At 40.9% G+C, this 19,438-nt stretch overlaps 1 long non-coding RNA gene across 2 annotated transcripts; it reads right to left on the reverse strand.

The window, feature by feature from the left end:
* Positions 1-1,000: 1,000 nt before the first annotated feature.
* LOC146575907 (uncharacterized) lies at positions 1,001-15,665 on the reverse strand. 2 transcript variants are annotated; one of them, XR_014892188.1, is made up of 8 exons: positions 14,907-15,592; positions 13,395-13,727; positions 12,940-13,314; positions 11,951-11,997; positions 11,495-11,641; positions 9,237-9,369; positions 5,308-7,756; positions 1,001-1,789 (listed from the first exon to the last, which is right to left on the reverse strand). It is a non-coding gene; the product is annotated as an uncharacterized LOC146575907 (long non-coding RNA). The 2 variants fall into 2 exon arrangements; XR_014892187.1 differs by lacking the exon at positions 1,001-1,789 and having other exon boundaries at positions 6,986-7,756; positions 14,907-15,665.
* Positions 15,666-19,438: the final 3,773 nt, after the last annotated feature.

The following is a 19,438-nucleotide window of genomic DNA, read 5'->3' on the forward strand; positions in this document are numbered from 1 at the left end:
TCAGTCATGTGGTTGTCACGAGGTTGCGCACAGCATCACCGGCAAGAGGGCTTGGTTTGAGAGGTTTTTGGCATCTGTGATGTGATTTACAACCATCCACCCATGTACAGTAAGAAGCTGCACTCACAACCGTGGGCATCAGCAAGTTGGTGAAATTTAAACAAAACAGCATTCCATCTGAAACTCTCTTATTGTACCCAAAATACAAATTTTAGTGATTACATGTGGCTTCATTAATTATGTTCAAAAGGATGAATACATAACGCAAGTAATAACTTTATAATCAGTCAGTGAATGAAGGAGCTCAAGAGTGCAAATATAGTTGCAATAAAGTGACAAATATGCCCTTTTATGTCAAACAAAGACCGAAATAAGTGGCATCAGTGTGGGGATGAAAATGAGCGATCCAACCTCACACTGCAGATATCAGGGCAACGCACAGTGGGGGGGCAGGGGAGGGGGGGGGTTGCAGTCTGCGCGCACAAGAGGGCTAACAACGCTGTGAGTGACAGAATCCACCCAAACTGAGGAACAGCTTCTTCCCCAGAGCTGAAGCCTGCACTGTTTGCACTATAATATAATATAATATGTTGCTATTTAATGTTTTTTGTTCGTGTTGCAGCTGCTCTGTGAGCCAAGCTTTCGTAGTCTAAATTCAATGGAAATATATCTCTGCACCACACGATGGCGATAGATTCTCACAGTCTGTGCTCTGCTTCCGCCACCAGTCATCTTTAAATCTTTTTTTTTATTCAATGAAACCTTTAACTGTCCATCTCGCAGCATTACTTTAAAAAAAATCATATTTAAATACAAAAAAAATTAAATACATGAACGACAGTAGTAGAAAATTGATAAAATAACACCAAATAAATATATTTACAAATGATAGCAACATCAATGGAATAAAACCATGAACACCAGCAGAAGGAGAAAGAGGCCTGTATCTACATTATTACTCTGGCAGCTCTCAGTCTCCATACAGACAGGACACGTTGCAGCGTAATTGCAGACAGGTGCGTGGGCCTGAGCTCCGCCCAGGCAGAATGACGAGTGGAAGAAAGCAGCAACACAATAAACATATGTAACCTTGCGGAGCCGGCCGGGCAGACATCGAGACCGTGACAGAGTGCAAAACTTTTATACTTGACAACTGTTAAGAGTTCAAATATTGAGGAAGGAGAGTAAAAACAACCATGGTCCAGAAGAGCTTGGTCAAACAATTGATTTTAATGAACACACGCGTGGGGGGAGTAGTCGGAGTTTCCTGTCACTCTGACTTTGCACAGAGTGTACTCAGAATCAACAGAATCAGCACATACACACTTAAGATTATAACAAGCATTCAATCAAAAGCATTTATTATAGATTCAACTCAGTTTAAATTGGTTATAACTGCACCTGTAACAAAGGCTAATTGGGTGCCAATATGTTTAAACATCTGAATGCAATATCAGTGCTGTAGATTATATTATTAATGCAATGGTAATGATGATGATTATTAACAATAGCAGCAAAATAATTTCCCTGATCTCCACACTCCCTCTTTTGACCCACTTTCCCTAAAAAGAGGGTCACTACACTTTACTTGTTTCATTTCTCTGACATCCATCCTCTGGCTCAGCAAATCAGACAACCTCATGTCATCTAGGTGGTCCAATAATAAAATGCCAGCTCCCACTTGAGAACACTCCATGCGTAAGATTAGGTTTTTTCTGCGTCCCTCTCTTGTGGTCCATCAGGCCTCGGGCCTCCAGGATCCTCACCCCCCTGTGGTCGCCGAGACCTTCTGCAAAGGAAACAAAACAGCTTTTCCTGCGCCTCCCTAACTTATGTTTGGGACTCTTTAATCAAAAGCATGATCCTAATTATGTTCTTGACTTATTGACTTGTATTTGTACACACACACACACACATATATATATATATATACTCTTCAACGTTACTCATCATTTTAAGCGCTGCTTTCACGTCCCTGCATGTTTCCTATTGCTCGCCTTATCTGATCATCAACATCCTGTACACAAAACTGTCGCTGCTGCAAGTGCCTTAACTCTGATCTAAAGTCACCTTTCACAAGAAAATCATTATAAGTGCCTATTCTACTAAAAGATCCAAGAGAGAACAACCATTTTAATCAATTAAGTTTAAGCATATAAGCAATTACTCATGCATACATTTTATCATAGCTAAATGCTGCCTAAAAACAACTCCTGTGTGTTAACACCAACTTCATTTTAACACTCACATTTCCTATGTTATAACCCGTTTTTGGTATAGCCTTTTTATTTCATTTTGCTCCTTACCCCTGGAGGGTCTTGGGTCGATTTGTGGCTATTTTCAAATTTTGATTACATGCCATTTGCACAGTGTTGAATGGACTATAGCCAAATTCTCCAAAAAAAAAAAAAAAAAAGTTTGATATGATTTTATTTCAAAATTCAAGTCCGACTTCCTTCAATTAGCTTCAGTGGCTAAGCTACAAATAAACTTACACTATTGGGCTTAGGGTCGATTTGTGCCCCATTGAAAGCCATTATAAACGCTATTTTTCACTGCAGAATTATTACCGTTAACATCTGGGTGACGGCTTAGGTTTCGTTTTTGTTTTGGACAAGAGGCCTTAGAATTGTAATTTTATTTGTCCACCGGGTGGCGCCCTTGCTCCACATTTGACCCGGGGCTGGAAAACAGCAAGAGCAACAGCGGGCTGCTTTGACAGACCTGCGGGAAATGAAGCCTCATTTCCGGCGTGCAGCAGCGGCTTCGCCCGCTGATCGGGCGGGACCATTTTCTGTCCCTAGGACCGTTAGAGTAACAATTTCTGCTTCAGTTTTACCATCTCTAAATGATCAAAAACCCCAAAAGTTATAAAATAATCCTAAAACCCATTTCAAATTAAACCTTAAATTCCCCCTTTTTTGACACATCTCATGTGTCAAACTAAAAATGCTCCACCCAAGCTTAGGAAATTAAAAGAAAAATACAGTTAGTCATATCATCCCTCAAAACACCTCAGCAATCCTCCTCTCAGGTATATTTGCTCCGACCCTGCAAACCTGTCTTTAAGGAATGAAATCCATTTAATCATCATGTCACATCTTTTCGAACTCCCGGCTCTATCCACAGCCTGCATCCTTGGAACTTCCTAAAAACAAAACCTGAACTTCACATTCCATACTCAGTTTTCCCCCTTATGATCCAATCTGTGTTATAAAAATAAACTTAGAACAGTTATCAGTCATGTGTTTCTTCAGTTAATGGTAACATGAGTTATATCAAAAAAATGTTTCCCCTTTAGCATTCTCCCAACAATATACTATAATACCATAATCTAACCCCAGTCAATAAAACAGAAATTTTCTCAAAGCAAACATCAGCAACCCAAAATCAACATCGCCAGAATTAAGCCTTCCACTCCCCTTGCTTATGGCAAAAGCAAAGCAAACCCTTTCTCTTGCTGGCATGGCAAGTGGTTTGTCCACATTTATTCATCCCCACCTTCATCCAGTCACACACACATCCACACCATGTATTCACACCAGGTATTGCTAATAGTGGAGCCTCCCGCGCAAGTAATCAGATTCTCCACTCTCAGCAAAATGAGCTCATTCATTTGTTTTATTTGTCATAGTAAAATAGTTCTTTATGCTTTTGGACTGGATTGACTCGCTATTATTGTCCCGATTCGTATTTTGAAGAAAAGACAAACGACTACAAAGTCCCAATAAGGTGCGTCAAAACAAGGATTTTATTGAAATATATATGGGGGGGGAGAAGTAGAGCACGATCACTCAAACAGCGGCGATCTTCCCCGAACAATACTTGGGGTGTAACATACATATGATGACCAGTAATATGCGTCACCGCAGATGAAAAACAACATGCATGTTCCCCCCCCAGTTGTTCTGCAAAGCCCACCATGGCGTCCCTGGTAAGGTTTGAGAGCCTCAGCAAATTATAATGAACATAATTAATGCGATCAACATTTTTATTTGGAGTTATCCATAGGAACACACTTTCAAATCCTGCTGCTATTTGGTTAACTAATTTATATTCATCAGGAACTCCCCTGGGAACTCCAATCGAGTCAATCCAGGTAGGCGAGTCAGTTCTCGGGTCATAAATCTGTGTACCCGTTGTGCTTCTTTCCCTCAACATGCGTCTCCTACATCTGACTGTCAATGTACGCGTGTCATGTTGTGGAATGGCTTTTACCCTACTCCCTATTAGCATCAATGGTGCTCCTAACCGCACCATAGCACATGTCCCCACACTCCCCAAAGGAACATGCACCAAAAGGGTGTGATGTCCACAGTAATAATACAACCCACCTCTAGCCCATGTACCTATTATGGTGTTTGGGTCACTTACATTATTTGTGGTCCTTCCCGTGAGCGTCCTCTCACACCAACTAGGGTCAATTTCTCCCAGAGTGTATTTCACGGCGTCCGTAGAAAATTCAAAACAGGTGTAATTATTTTGTTTAGGTATGAATGAACCTGTCTGCGTACGCTTGTCAATTGGTGGATATAAACTTGACAGTGTGATGCAGTCACCCGTGGCCACAGCTTCTCTAGTTAATCTCAACATGCAATTATAACCCCACTCATCCTCTGGATACAGAGGCGCAGGCTCAGTAAACAAACGAGGTCTAGCTGTAGCACAGGCAACACAATCATCTACATGCTGTTCCCTAGCATTTTGAGCCACCCAATCCAGCCAGAGATTGCTGTCACTGAATCCGGTGGCACGTTCAATTAAATCTTTTCAGGCGAGTGTAGTCAACTGCAACTACCTTCCTATCTGAGTTTTGGTTAATTTTTATCAGTGATGTCCCATTGTCCCTTACTACAGGCCTCATTGGTTTAGCTTTACTAAGAAAATTAACTTTTATTAACCTTTTTGGATCTATCCCTACAGTTTCCACACCCAGAACTAAATATAAGGAATTTTGACGCCACCAGTTCCCCATTGACAAGGTCAATGGATTCTGGGCCGGACTATAATCTCTCTGAAGTTTTAGCTCATTCTCTGGCCCCTGCTCTGACGCCTCCCAATCTTCCCCAGTGTAACCTTTTACCTGATCCCAGTTCCGACACCAATTGGCATAAGGACGACTTCCCCTTTCACAATATGTGTTCACAGCATAATCCCAACACACCCACACATTAAATCCCCTCCAGCTACTGTCAGCTCCCTTACAGATAAAAACGTTGCACAAATCAAACGTGAATGAAGTGGTGGACCCATTAACATAGTCTAATTCTAGTCCACCATATATGCTGAGGCACTCATCCCTTTTACCTGAGACTTCACGCTTAACCTTCCTTGGCAACGCAATCAATTTGGACTCTGAAGCGGGTAGACTTCTGCGTCTGGGCAATTCACCTGTCTGCCAAAAAACAAAGAAACATTAGAACACTCACGCACGCCAACACCCCAGTTATTTTCCAATCTCCCCACAAGCCCATGGTTTTGGTTCCCCTACTCTCCTCTAACTCTAGGCTGGAGCCCCAGCCTATCACGCTTCACGCCTCTTTGGCACCTCCTCTTTGAGTGAAGAGACGCCCCGGATCCTTCTCTTCTTTCTTCGACTTCCCAGGTAGACTATTTGGGGATGAGCTTGTCTCCACCAAGCTCTCGTCTGCCACTGCACATTGAGACCAATGGAACCAGGTCTGGCCTTTCCCCTTCAACTGGACCGCTGTTGTGGTACGAGCGTTCACTTCAAATGGCCCCGTCCACCTCGGGTCTTTCCACTTTCGCTTGATGACCTTCAGCCACACCACCTTGGCGTCGGACCTGTCCACCGTGGTCACTCCTGCTGCAACCTGTTGTGTGAAACTAGACACAAGAGCTTTTAATTCTTTCCAATATTCTGCATGCGTTCTGTTACTTTTTATACTCTCTTCAGCCGGGACTGCCGTCCAGGGACCTGGAAACTGTCGTCCTGTCAACAGCTCGTACGGCGTGAAGCCTGTGGATTGGTTAACAGAACATCTTATGATCATTAATGCAATGGGCAGGGATGCGACCCAATTTAGCCCCGTCTGAGCACAAATTTTGTTCTTCAAATTTAGATTCATCCTTTCTACTTTCCCTTGGGACTGAGGATGATACACAGTTCCAAACGTGTGTTGCACCCCCAGCCTCTGTTCTGCCTCCGCCAAATCTTTGTTTTTAAAATGGGTCCCATTATCTGACCGAATTCGCTTGGGGAACCCATACCTCCTTTTAGACAGGGACTTTCAATCTGATCAGGTCCCCACTGGTAGCCTTCTCCTCAGCCAGTTGTAATCTGGAAAGCCCACCTTATATTTGCTCTCCCGAGAATTTGTCACCGCTGTTATTCACTGTTGCAGGCCTGCTTAGAACAAAAATGAGAAAAAAAAGAGAGCTGATTATTAGCTCATCAAAGCACCTGACAGGTTTTCTTTAAGTGCACTGTTACAAAAATAATGGGCCCCTTCTTAGACGTCCATGTTTAATAAAACTCCCTCTATTAAAAACAAAAACAACCCAAACCTAACTGACAGAATCAACCCATCTCCACAACAACCTCAAAAATCTTAAACAAAAAGTTGTGCCACCAGAGTCCTGACACTCCCAGGTCAACTCATGTAATTTCACCTCCTCAATACACCGAAAGTCTTGTTAAAACCACACAATTTGCACACAACAATCGCCCCCTTTATGCACTTTAACATACTTAGATTCAGCATAAGATAACCCCATTACAACAACGTATCAACACTAAACTATAAATTTCCTATCCAAATCTGCTATGCTTCCTCTCCTGAAAGAGAGGCGCACACACACACACACACAGTCATCTCTCAATAAGTTGCTGTGACAAGACAAATACATGTTCAAACATTACCACCTTGTTAAATTATTTTATTTCTTTCTACAGTGATCACTGGTTTTGATCACTCAGTACGAGGGCACTCCTAAGTCACTCTTTTAAAACTACTTCAATCACTTTTTCTTTTTTCCATAATTCACTCCCTTGTCATATAGCTTCTTTTGAGTTATTCCTCAACTTCAAACTCAAGTGCATTTTATTCTTTTTTTTTGCCTGTCCCGTTTGGTTCTTTGGCCATCAGAATTATTGTCTGAAGGCGAGAAAAGATGCCCAACGGATTTACTTTACCAAATTGACCATCCCAGCCTTGCCGTAATGGTCTATTTGATTCATCTTTTATGGTTTATTTTCCACTCGCTTTGCCCATTTGCTCTCTCATCTGTTAAATCTTCAGTTTGGTCACCATAAATTCATTTTCGTCTTGTAACTGTGTATTATGCCACAAAACACCGTCAATCCAACACTGCGAGGATTGACGTTCTTCCTCGCGTTCCTTAACCGCATTGACGGCCACACTACTATTTTTTACTGTTCTCTTAAGCTTTATTTTGGAATCATACATTTCAATGACCTCTTCTAACTTTCTGTCTGCAGCATTGGCTTTGTCTTCGTTTTTTAGTATTTTCCTCGTAAAATTGCTGCATCTTATTTTTTATTTTTTATATTTTTTATTTTCACTCGCTAGATACGGGACTGACTTGAATGAGGAAAAGAAAAGGGAGAAAGGAAGAGGGGGGAGAAACAGTGGAGAAGAGGGACGGGGATAAAGGGCAGAAAAAACCTCGCGTTTTATGGTGACTCCTGAATTTCCTCCACTTCCTCCTCATCCTTAAAATACTCCGGATGAGTGTCCACAGCATTGTTCAGTCTGATGGCATCCTCCATGACCTGGACAACATGATACCATTAGAATGACATCATAGAATGAGGGGTGTGACCAGAGCCAGAAATGCACTCATTGATCCTTTTGTTGATTTATTGCTATCATACACTACTAATCAACTAATCGAAGTGCAAGTGTCACAGTCTGTTATTTATTCTCCCTCCATGCAAGGCAACATCCAGGGGTGGTGCTGTGGGTTCAGCATGGCTGGCAGCCATTGTTCAATCATGCCTCCCCTATTTCAGTTGGAACGCTGGGGCCTGGAGGAGAGAGCTGCGGACTGCCATGCACCATGAGCAGCCGATGGGAGCGAGAACAGTCGCAGTTCTTGCTTTTTCTGTTGGGGGAGGCCCAAATAGTGCCATTCAACCTTCAGCAGCAGCAGCAGCAAGGGGCTGTTTTTACAATGTCTGCCAGGTAATTCTACACCGACTGGGTAGAGGGCATCAGAGGGCCACTACTGCCATTTCTGAGGAGGACAGATGGAGCTGGGGGACAGGCCCTTCGCATATGCTAATGCACAATGCAATAGCCAAAGACCACTGGAAATTAAACCAAGGGGCAAAATATACAGCCCAAGGCTGCGGTTCGCTCCTGCGTGTGTAACGGAGCAAAGGTGATTTTATTTTTTCCACAGTGTTTTTAAAGGAGGGAAACCTTCCTCCAAACGGACAGAGCAGTGGAGTCGCCAAGGGAAAGCACACAAATTAAAAACTGTGGAGCCTGCGGCTTAATTTGACTCAACATGGGAAACCTCACCCGGCCACGGAAAGGATTGACAGATTGATATTTATAGTTAAAAATATAAAATGAATTAAAACAACCCTGGCCAGGGGACAACACAATAAAAATCAATAAAACACAACATTAAAAGTCCAGTGGCGTCCGCCACGGTACACTAAAACAAAAAAACAACTCTTTAAATGAACAAAAAAAAAAAAAATCATGGAAAGAATTTCCACGTGATTAAATTGCTTTATTTTAGCATTATGCAATTCTGTTACTCCAACTTAATGCACTCAAGTCGGACCAACTTAATTAAAGATTGATTCATCAATGTATTTACTGCATTTTGATCCAATATATTTTAATAGTGTTGATCCAACAAAGAGTTTTGTTCCAACTCAATTCAGGTTTTCTCCAACTAATTTACTAAATTTGGTCCCAGCTTAAGTTAATTGAGTTAAACCAACTCATACAAATTAAGTTATTCCAACACAAGTCTTTAATGCTAATAGAAAACACTTTAATCACATGGAAATTCTTTCCATGATTATTTGAAGTTAATTTAAAGAGTAATTTTTTGGAGCATTTAACAAAGTCTAGAGTCTGGTTAACATACATTTCACTATTACATCTAAAAGGTAAATACAAATTTGTCATACACATCTTTTTGTTTTCTCCAATTTCTAGCAAATTTCAGGTTCAGTGAATAGACCAGACCAAGCAACATTGTCACTGCAAAAACTACATTGCCCAACTCACCCATCACTTCCACCCCCTCTAGAACAATCATAACATCCTGAGGGTCATCGCTGGCTCCGCACCCTCTGACCGAATGACACAGATTCCAAAGACTGTCTCTGCTATGGCAGTGGCCATGCTTTCTATCAACTTCCTGTGACAATAAAACAAACAAATTTAAAAAAAAGATAATGATTTCTCACTAATGTCCATTGCAAACAGTTTTAAAAGTACATCTGTTTTACATTAATGTAAAATACCTAAAAGCTTTATTCATTCAAGCCTTATAATAATGTAAATGTAATCAAAAATGACTGCCCGATATTTTTCCTCACTCAAGAGAAGTTCATTCAATACCTCAACAATGTTCTGTCTTTCAAAATCTTGAGTTGTGATAGGGGTGACTGTGGCACAGGAGGTAGAGCAAGTTGTCTACTGCTTTAATCCCTGGCTTCTCTAATCTGATACTAAAACTATCAATGGGTAACACACTGAACCCCAAGTTGCTCCTGATACATCCATTGAAGTGTAAATGTTACATAAAAATCTTGTATGAATGAGGTTATAATGATATTATAATAATGATAGTATAAAACACTCAAGAATGGTGCGTGTAGTTAGGGCTGCTCAATTAATCGAATTTTAATCACGATTACGATCTGGGCTTTCAACGATCATTAAAAGTGACTGAGCCGATTATTAGCCCCTCCCTCGTGCTTTACTCTCGCGCTGCTCCGTGTGGCAAATCGAGCGCACCTCTTGTTTCCAACACGCGTCACAACAATTAAGAGGACCCGAGGGAAGCTCGGAAAGCTAAGCAGAAGTTATTTGGAGAGGAGAGTGACTGCCGTTGGTTGAAAAGAGGGGTAAAAAAACAAAAACAAAAAAAACTTCAGTGGTGTGGAAACATTATGGGTTCGCCGAGTCAGACATCGTGTGTAAACTTTGCTACGGTGTTGTAGCTGCACCACTGCAAAGTTCACTAAACAGATGTTTACATTTATTTCTTATATTGCAAACATTTGCACTGTTATCAGTATTTGCACACTATTTTATATTATTTGTTAAAGTCATTATTCAATACATTGTTATTGTTAACCTTTACAGTCAGAGCGGGCATGCTCCGTTTTGCGTAACTATTTTTAAATCCCTGTAGAACCGGAACCGCGTAAGCTAGCGCAATAATTTTTTGCATATGAAACCAGAGGAGTCGTACTTACATCTTATGCTATCAGCTTGTCCTAGGTCACGGTTGCAAAAATTGCACAAAACGCACTAGCAGGAACAAACACATAATATTCCAGAAACGCGCTTTGCCGATTTGATCAGCTGTTCGCAACACTTCCCACATTGAAACAGACGTCAGCGCGAACTATCGCACGTCCGCCATTTCCTGCCAGAAACCCGAAGTGACGTCATCTTCGCGGAAACTGTAGTTTTTTTACTTGTAGGCCTTAAACACCTATACTGGTGTTTTTATAAGTCATGTTAGACTTTACTGAATAGTTTCTGGGATGCTTAGAACTCATATTGCACTGCTGGAAATAGTTTATTTTGATGCACATGCTGTTTTCTTTGCAAATTTGAATCATAGGATTGTTTTCCCTGCAGTATATAAAAATTGCTTTATCTCCAAAATAAAACTATGAAGACACTCAAAATAAATTTCCTGTTGTTGTAAACTATTTTTTGCATTTAAAGTTTTGAGGGATAAACCTCTTAAATTTCTCCAAGTAGAAATATATGTAAAAAACGATTTTCAATTTTTTTGTAGTTTATTGCACTTTTTGCAATTAATCAGAATCAGAATACTTTATTGATCCCTGGGGGAAATTATTTTTTGTTACAGTGCTCCATTTTAATGTAGTTACTATGGACTTAATGCATACATATTATTAAAATATGGGCTATAACAGTTGTATTGATGTATAGCAACTTGAAATGCTCCCAATGGCACTATAACATGTAAAAAAATAATATAAGCTCTGGCGGACTTTGTTCTATAGTAGGTCTTAAAGGGTTAAATAAATATCGTCAAATAATCGAGACCTCAATTTCAGTGAAAATAATAGTGATTATCATTTTTGCCATAATCGAGTAGCCCTACGTGTAGTATCCAGTGAGAAACTTAAAGCTCTTACTTTTCCCATTTTAAAAGCTATTTTTTTTACAGCCACCGGTAATTTATAGGAAAACCCCATCCCCTGAAACTTTTTGCATGTAGTTCAAGCTTATCTTTGATCATCTCCTTAGTTAAGGATACAGGCAAGTTAACATACCAGGTAATCCTTCACCAGCTCAGGATCTTCATTCAGGTACACGCAAAGACCTTTGGCGATGTATTCTCTTCTGATTTCAACAGCATCAGTACACAGAGTGGGGGGGGGGGGGGGAAACAAATATATACGGAAATCCATCTCAACGACCTAGCAGTGGGATTAAAGAACTTTTAACTGAATTACCAGGAATTTGTGAGAAATACAGAGGCTATTGTTTTACAGTCTTAATCTTTTCAAATAGTATTCATGCATTTTAGACAATTCTGTCATTCTAATATTGTTTTTTACTTTGTATTAATTTAATCATGCCATACCCCCAATTCAAGAAAGTTTAGATGATGTGTACATAAAATCAGAATGCAATGTTTTCTTGGTCTCAAAACTATGTCACTTACAAATGAATATATTAAATTTTTAACATGGGAATGTGATAATTTAAGAAAAATATTAGCTCACCATGAATTTGATGAACGGGCCTGCCAGCTCTCCAGACCTTTCACCACCTGATAAGATTAAACATTTATTATCTTTACAGGAGGGAACTGCAAGTCTAAGTTTAAGTAGAAAAATATTTAATTTAAAAAACAAAAAACAAAACAGGAAAACATATCTGTTCATGTTTTGTCTTTCCTCCTCAGTGTACTAAAAACACAAGTTGTTAAATAAACCACTCTCCATCAGTTGCAACTTACAAATTTCAACAACCCACACGTAAAATGTAAATTTATCACAACAGTCTCTGTGGTAGAGCCAAACTAGCTTATGTGCAGAGTTTAAGTTATAAACAATATCTATATTTGGAGTAGCTAAGTCTTTCATATTAGGCTATCATGCTAGCATGACATTGTGCTATATTCTTGCACTAATGTGTTAGCTAGCTATCCATCCATCCATCCATTCGCTTCCGCTTATCCTTTTCAGGGTCGCGGGGGGCGCTGGAGCCTATCCCAGCTGTCATAGGGCGAAAGGCGGGGTACACCCTGGACAGGTCGCCAGTCTGTCGCAGAGCTAACACACAGGGACAGACAACCATTCACACTCACATTCACTCGCACATTCACACCTAGTGGCAATTTGGATTATCCAATTAACCTATCCCCACAAGCTGCATGTCTTTGGACGGTGGGAGGAAGCCGGAGTACCCGGAGAGAACCCACGCAAACACGGGGAGAACATGCAAACTCCACACAGAAAGACCCCGGCCTGATGTTGGAATTGAACTCAGGACCTTCTTGCTGTGAGGCAACAGTGCTAACCACCGTGCTGCCGTGTTAGCTAGCTAGAATGGCATAAACAGATTAAAAAAAACAAAACAACAACAACAACAACAACAACAACAACAGAACAAATGTGAATAAATAGAACTGAAAAGAATCGACAAACTAATGATACCTTTGTGCAAAAAGTATTTTCATCAAGATGGATGAAGATAGATTCACTCTTACCTTTCCAAGAGGACTGTGGAGCAAACCATGTGCTTTCCTGCCTCTTGTTTAGAATCTCACGTGATCTTGTGATATCGCGAGTCTTTAAGGCAGCTAACCACTCTTGTTAGATTTTATCATGTCATATCAACAAGAATTTAAGAGGTGCTAGTTGGTGAATTTCATGTAGATCTTATATGATTTTATTACGTTCACCTTAGAAACATAAATTCATTGTGTTCAAATTACATGTTAGAGTCTTGTAAATGCAATAAACCACCAAATTTCACTTTGAGTGTATAAGAGTCACTAAGAATTAAAAATCCAGTGAAGCGGTGCAGGAGGGAAACCCGGCGGCGTCCTCGCCTTCCTCTCCGCGTTCTGCGCCCCGGTGCGCTAAAGAAAGGAAGGCAGCGGTAGTCACTATTCTTTTAGGCAGCTATAATTCATTAAAGGGGACAAGTCAAAAGACTTACCCCGGGTGGGCAGAGCTCTTAACTCTGCCCGCCGCTTCTTTGTAACCGCCAATCGGCACCGGCCCGCCTCGCCGCCTCTAATTCCCTGCAGACACGTAATCTGGCCTCCTGTTGCTGCAGCAGTCGGACCGCTCGCTCCGTGTTGCTGGCACTGTATCCTCCTCTCCTGAACGCCAAGCTCCACCAGCCCTCCGGGCTTGCAGGCGCCGCCGCCTGACACCACTCACGCCTGCCCGTCTCTCAAGCCTCTTTCTCCATGGTCTGCCAGGCCCTCTTATTGGCCTCTGTGACCTCCCAGGTGTGATCAGGTTTATAATCAGGTAGGGGCGGAGTCTTTCCAGGACAAGTCACCAAATAAATACCATAAAAAACATGCAGTAAAACTCATAAAAATAAACCAGTGTACAATATTAAAATATTGAAAAGGTAAAACACAGCAAAACATGCATAGTAAAAAACCCTAGATAACTTGTCCCTTTCCACCCCGTGACACGTGACACACACCTTGACTTTGGGAACAGATTGATGTGATTGCTGTGATTGATGCGATATTTGGCCACATTGCTATAACGACACCACTCGATTACTTCACACGCATGCTACCAATAATCCATAAATTGCTGCTTAAGGAACTAAGGACAATACATTTAAATGCAAGTTCTTTTTTCTAATGTGTTGTACAACTATCAAATTCATTTTTTTATGTTACATAGTAATATGGTCCTTACCGATTGTGAAACTAAATTAATTCGTTTCATAGATCTAATCCATACTGCTCCTTTAAGGCAGCAAACTCGCTATATTCTATTCATTATACCAATTAATAACACCAGTGGTAAACAAAAACACTACTTTAAAACAACTCAGTGCAAATAGGCATGCATGTTCATTTGCTTTCAACTCACAACAACAACTCAACTTCCAAACCAAAACACCAACACAAAGGAGTGTGAGTTTAGACAGCACCAGTTAGCTAATCACATAGAACTGTAATCTTTGACATTTGTTTACCAAGTGAACAGCTTTAACATTTAAGCAGCTGTAACTGTTAGTGCAAACACTGTGTATTTATAAGGAAAGAGCTTCAAGTCTCCAGATCTACTAGCTAACAAAAGACACATTACGCTTTCACCTGCTTCTCTGCTTCAACAGCAACAATGTTCCTCTTACGTCAGAGGCACAGCTACAGCAAGTGTAGAGCCAAGCAGCCTCACCAGCGTAACCAGTGTTGCTCTTTTAGCTTTGAATGTTTTAACTTAAATGCATTAACAACTTGTGTAATAATTCTAACAAAAGGTTTCTAACTTTTATCTGTTTGTAACCCTGGGCTACACAACATCCATAAACAACATGTATCCATTCAATATCAATCCAACCAACAAACCTGCATTAACCCAACTATCCATAAAGCCAGCAACCATCCAGCCAACATGCATCAACCCAAAACTCCAACCAGACAGCATGCATCATAGTAAGACTAGGTGGACTGCTGTGGATTCATTTGAATCTTACTCTGCACAGCTGCAGAACACTGTTGATGTAGCTCTCGTCCTTTTCGACCTTATTCCTGAAAAGGCTGGTTTGTTTCTTGTCAGCAGGGTCGATGTCCTTGGGCCACCCCCCTCCACTTGGTTTACTCCACAGCTTCTTGTCTTGTGAAGTTTTGTGTTCACCTGAAAACAACAAGTAGCACCTGAGATTCACACAGACAGGCAATTCACACAGTGCACTGTTAATCAGGAGGTAGAGCAGGTCACTAATCAGAAGGTTGGTGGTTCAGTCCTTGGCTGCATCCCTTGGGCAAGATACTGAACCCTGAATTGCTTTCTGATGCATTCATCAGAGTGTGATAAAAAACACAGAAAAGTTGCTTTTATGAATGGGTGAATGAGGCATGTTCTGTATATAAGAACCACTCTCTTTACTCTGTATGTAATTTCAACCCTTTTGGCAATCCAGTTCAAGCTGTGTGTAGGTGATCAGTTACTGCAGGAGCGTCACACTCATTTTAGCTCATGGACTGCTTCTAGCTTGATTTATCCTAGCCCAATACTAATAAGATAATAATAATAATGAATACTGTATTGATCCCCGAGGGAAAATCCCTCTCTGCATTTAACCCATTCACTCAGAGAAGGAGTGGGAAGACACTGGGCACCCAAAGAGCAGTGCGTAGAGACAGCACCTTGCTCAGGGGTACCTCGGGGGAGCCGTTCAGTGGATTCGAACCCCCAACCTTCCAATCATAGGGCCACCACTGTACCTACTGAGCTATCCCTGCCCATAACTCTAGAGCATTCACATTTCTCTGTGTAAAGGCAGCTGATCTGTACGGAGCCCCTCTGATGACATGGTACAAAAAATAAATAAATTGTGGCCACGAAATACCATTTCAAGGCCACGAAATAGGTATAACGTGCCCACGAAACACTTGATGATATATATATATATATATATATATCATCCCAGGGCACATTCACTAGAGCCTGCGTCAGCCATAGTACGGAGTCCTTGCTGTTGGTGATGTCCTTAAGGTGAGTGTATTATATTTTATATTTATTTCATATTGTTATCCCGCAATTCGGCAGTTATTTATTCAGACCTATATTGTTACTATGTTCTAAATTGTATCTGCTGACGTTTCAAATGTTGTATCCTCATGTTGCTACTACACGTTGTTTTGTTGTGCTAATATGTAGCCGTAAACTCATTTTTAACTGTAGGACGTTTCAAAGTAGAGCAAGGCTGAAGGCTACTAATAAACGAGGTATGTTCAACATAAAACCTTAGTTCTCTGTGTCACGAAGTTGTCTCTCTTTTACCCTGGCCACATCACCATACTAGCTGGTGCAACTAATCTGGTCTGGACAATAATAACAGTTTTAGACGGAAAGCATCTTAAAATTGCCTCTTTTTTTCGCTGAACATCTCCTTTGAAAGTAGCATCATGTGAGTCACACTTGTCAAGGTAATGCATGCTAAATGAGCCGTAGCTTTCAATGCATCACCGGATGAAGCCTTGCAGTTACAGTAGCTCACTGCAGGTATCACGTTGCCAAGGGAACTAATAAAGCATACAGTGATCAGAATGATTTTGTATTGATGCAGGTTGCCATTGCTAATACTGAACTACTTAAACTCCAAGTAGACAATCGCTCCATTCCTCATTACCATAGATAATATCTAAGTAATAAAACAATCATTATCAAATTCTGATTTGCCATATATAAAGTGATTTTATAGGTAGGCTATCATGTAAAAATCTGCTACATAAAATTTATAACCGAGTGTAAAAATACTAATTTCATTTTCATGTGGTTTGGAGGTCAGCTATGGATACTCGGCTGCGAGAATTTTTAACAGAGCGTAAAGTTGAAGAAGATGTGATCAAGAAACTTGAAGATGAGAATGTAAGCCACTGCAGCTGTTGCTGTGTGCGTGTGTCTGTGTGTTTGTTTTTGAACGGAGAGCCGCAATCCACAATTTACTATGCACATTCTAAAATAAATTATTGAATTTCATATTTTGGTTTAATCAATGACATTAATTAATGACATGATATGTTTAAAGAGTAATTTAAAAAGTAATTTTTGTTCATCTTATGTTGGACAAATGTGTACCACATTACCAAAAGTATCTGTTATCAAAAGTAGATAGCAAAAAACAACTCTAAAATATGCAGTTGTATGTATTCATTGTTTTTTTAATATTGACACTTTTATTAATTTGTTATTTATATTTTTCAGATTGATGAAACTCTCATTCCCTTAATGACAGACAGTGACCTGGCAAAGTACATCCCCAAAGTTGGCGATAGAGTCTCCACTGTGGCCTTCTGCAGACAAGCAACACGTCACCATCCAGGAAAGAATCTATACTCTCAAGGCTACGACAAAGACTGACAGGAGCTGAGGGAATGCCTCCTAAAAAGAAATTGTCTCAGTGGGCAGAAAATACAAATGCAAAACGAACAGTGAGACGAATTGAGGTTGGCTGGATGGATTTTGATGAGGAGAAGGGTGGGTTCAAACAGGTGACGTGTGTAAGTGGTGGTGGAACAATAATGGATTGGATTTATATAGCGCTTTTCAAGGCACCCAAAGTGCTTTACAATGCCACTATTCATTCACTCTCACATTCACACACACTGGTGGAGGCAGCTACAGTTGTAGCCACAGCTGCCCTGGGGCAGACTGACAGAAGCGAGGCTGCCATATCGCGCCATCGGCCCCTCTGGCCAACACCAGTAGGCAGTAGGGTAAAGTGTCTTGCCCAAGGACACAACGACCAGGACAGAGAGCCCAGGGATCGAACCGGCGACCTTCTGGTATCCCAGATACGCTTCCCAACCCCCTGAGCCATGGTCGCCCCAACAAGGCATTTATCTGTAGATAAAAATGAAACAGTGTCAAATATCAAACTTATGGCTGAAAATCAGTTTTTCCCCAATGGCACCTCAAAAAAAACCAAAAGTCTTTCACACTATTCAACTCATATTGAGAGCTCACAGATGCATGTGGATGCTTCCAGTACAGTTGATGAGTTGTATAAGCAAAGTAAGGTCAAAATTCTGCGACTTTATCTGTGTACCAGAAAGAAAACACAACAGCAGCCTCAAGACGTAGAGGCCGATCATGCAATAACCCAGCCCTCTGTGGTAGATCTCACTGACAATGAACCTAATCAGGCCGCTGATGATCTGTTGGTGGAAAACGTGAATTCAGAACCATCAAACTTTGTAATTAATGATGGAGCTTCCATAAGTGGATATTTGGAACTGAATGACACATTACCATGGGATGGTCTGCCAAATGTAGGTGAAAGTGAAGATTCTGATGCAGTTGTTATTATTAGTGGGGATAACAGGGTGGATATTAGTGTGGTTGAACTAAACCCTGAAACACTGTTTACAGAAAAAGAGTCTGATCCACCTCATCACACATTGTCTCTCTCACCGGGGCTGACAGGAGAGGCCAATATTCCTGACCAAGCACCCCCTGAACCACGATCTTGTCCCGTAATACTAACTGTTAGAAGAGGTCATTGTCTTACTGATTTGATCAGTGCCTTTGAGGACTCAAACATTATTTCATCTGAGGTCAATATCACAGATAGGACACAAAGTACTTATTCAGGCCCCAATGTTTGTAATCAAGTGCTGGCGTCCCGTTGTGGGTTCTGTAGCTGGTTTACTCCCACCAGAAGGACTGCATCATTTCATTGCAGAAAAAAAACCAACTGTAAAAACAGTGAAGGAGCTTCTAATCTTTCCAGAGGAGATGACAGCTGCCCAGTCAACAGTTTCTCGTTACCTGAAAAGGTACATTGGAGAAATTGATATCTTCAGCTTTTCCTGCGGTTCTGTACAGGATCCAATCTGTTCGATAAAGCCATACTAATTGAGTTCATAGAAACTACAGATTTCCTCCGCAGACCACAATCCCACACATGTGGATGTGTGCTAAAGCTGCCCCTTGGTTATCACAGCTAACCAGACTTTCGCAGTGAATTTAACAGCATTCTCGCAAGCTCTATGTGGGTGATGGATGTGGTGTAGGTCAGTGTTACCCAACCATGGTCCTCAAGGCACTCTGCCCTACACGTTTTAGGTTTTCCACCCTAACAGTTCATAGAAACACGGGTGTAGTTAACAGTAACATGAAGGAATGAATGTGAATGTTCAATAGACTGGGCCGTTAAGTTCTCTTAACGGTGTAGCCCGTTGTGCCTTTTTCATGTGCAGCCTTTTTTTTCATCTGGTCAGTAAGTGCTTTCTTAGTTTCTCCCGCTAATTAAAATAGTAAGCTAAAGGGAATGTTCAGGTTATTTGAAGTGGAGTTGCCTGTAGTAGACAGCACTTAGCACTCTGACTTTGCAGAAGCAGCAGTTAGATATTGGGGACAAAATAAGGCAACAAATTGCTTGGGGAATGAGACCACAAAACAACACCAGTTGAAAATACATATACATATTTAAATGATTTTAATTTTCAGTGCTTCACCTGGCAGGAATCCGTACACTAAACATAGAAGTGCATCTGTTCC

This window comes from Mchenga conophoros, linkage group LG4 (genome assembly GCF_057382185.1).
Source record: "Mchenga conophoros isolate Kocher_MC1m ecotype Shallow Benthic linkage group LG4, M_conophoros_male_GT1.1, whole genome shotgun sequence".
Taxonomy (NCBI): domain Eukaryota; kingdom Metazoa; phylum Chordata; class Actinopteri; order Cichliformes; family Cichlidae; genus Mchenga; species Mchenga conophoros.